The 2,052-nt window shown below is 43.0% G+C and overlaps 1 pseudogene; it reads right to left on the bottom strand.

The window, feature by feature from the left end:
- Positions 1-268: 268 nt before the first annotated feature.
- Positions 269-1,612, bottom strand: LOC105503860 (annotated as a pseudogene).
- Between the last annotated feature and the right edge of the window lie 440 nt (positions 1,613-2,052).

Raw genomic sequence — 2,052 nt, 5'->3', positions numbered from 1 at the left:
CAAAATATCAGAGCACAGAAGGAAGTAAACCCACTTTATTTTTGTCACACGTAAGATTCAAATATTCAATCTGAAGAAAAGCAATCATTTTTACTGTGTTCTAGGTTGCATGTTGATACACTTATTAAAATATTCCTGCATAATCACATTTGGTATTACTATTTCAAGTCAGATAAAAAACTTCAAAATCTGCCATCCAGACAAAATGGGTAATCAGAAAGATTATCTCTACCCCACCTCCCTAACCCCAGTAAGTATAAACTCAATTTTATGGCATGACTGCAAACCCTAGATTGTGATGACAAATGCTAGGTCTGATTTCTTCATAATCCTTTTCGGGGTGGCATACTTGATAGAACTCAAGCACAGAAGCCAGCATTGATCCTCCAAACCAAGTTGCGTATTGCTCTCTGTGGTGTGTAATGACTTGTACATCAATAGCTTCTGGCTTCAATCTACTGCTACTTAATTCCTCACTTAAGGTCAGCCTGACATCTAGAGTTCTTTTCATATCTCATTGCAAGTGATGTCCAAAGTCCCTGAACAGAGTTGAACCTCCCTAGACAAGAATATTCTTGTTGAGAGGATGTCTGACATCAATAGGACAATCCTGAATTACTTCATCTGCAACATCTGAGATGGGATGTACAAAGTCTGGATTAGCAAACTCTGGATGAGAAAAGATTTCAGGTCCTAATAACCTCTCATATCAAATATCAGTGGAAAATTATTTATTTGATATGGCATTGATTCTTATATACTGTTTAAATCTGCTGTGACCCATCTGCACCTTACTTTTTAATTTATTTTTTAAATTATTTTTTAAATCTGAGCTAGCATAACTATAGTGCTCCTTTACTGCCTTAGTAGTTTCCAGGGATTGCTCTGGAGGGATTCCTACTTCTTGGTCTATCAGTAGTTGCTGAATAAAATATGTTATAGCTCATCCTGCAATTGGAATGTGTTTAATACAGCTGCCAATCACATACCCTTCAGGCGCAGAAATGCCATGAGTGACACCGTTTCTACTTGTCTACATCTCTTCTCCTATTTGTCTTGTGGTCCAGGATGTAGCTACGCAAGAACAACCTGCACAGCAATGTACAAACCTGAACATTGAAGGACTCAAACACTATTTCAGGAGTGTATTTCCTGCTTTCTGGAGTATTCAGTGGAGGTCCAGTCAAAAGAAAATAATAGTCTTCACGTCCTGCCCTTAAATATTTAAAGATCACTTGCTCTATAAAGCTTTCCACTGAGTTCTAATCTTCAACCATGGTCAAAAAGACCATGATGGATGGGCTTTTTGTTGTATATGTAGGTTTTCCAATGCTTCATCACCAGTAAGGATGTCTAGGTCATCAGCATCCTCCTTTTGAACTTGACCACCCACTTTTGCTGAGTTATTGATGGCAGTACAGGAAGGGATGGTAAACGGAGATTCTTTATTTTGGACATATCCTGGTTTTGTATACCTGGTGCCACAGTCTGCTACATAGGCTATCAGCTGTCAGGCCACCTTTCCTCCTGTTACCCTGCTGCTGCTGCTGCAGCCACTGCCACTTGCTCCATGCTGGTAGGGGCCAGAAATTGGCAGTGGGAGATGGGGCATCTGACCATCCACAACTGAGCTGCCTTCTCTGTGGGGATGGGTGGGATGGGGATCTGGGAAGGCAAAGCAATAGCAAGAAAGCAGCAGGCTCGGTCAGCACTATCCGCCACCTAGCACTATCCACAACCCAGGCAGGCAGGCCATACCTCCCCTGTCCCGCTGTGGTGTCCTCATCCTCTCCCTACCCTCCTCCTCACTCCTGCTCCCATCCTACAACTTGGTCCCCTCATGCTGCTTTTCCTCAGATAACCAAGATGCCCAGGTGCCCTAAATACTTTTGAAATGGTCAGAGTGTGCATCAGTCATTTTTACCTAGTGTGGCTCAGTTTAATCACTTCCTTAGAAATGCTACTTGAGGCCGGGCGCGGTGGCTCAAGCCTGTAATCCCAGCACTTTGGGAGGCCGAGACGGGCGGATCACGAGGTCAGGAGATCGAGACC

Source organism: Colobus angolensis, unplaced genomic scaffold, assembly GCF_000951035.1.
Source record: "Colobus angolensis palliatus isolate OR3802 unplaced genomic scaffold, Cang.pa_1.0 Scaffold88, whole genome shotgun sequence".
Taxonomy (NCBI): Eukaryota; Metazoa; Chordata; class Mammalia; order Primates; family Cercopithecidae; genus Colobus; species Colobus angolensis.
The sequence above is the reverse complement of the archived record's forward strand: the minus strand, read 5'-3'. Positions and strand labels throughout refer to the sequence as shown.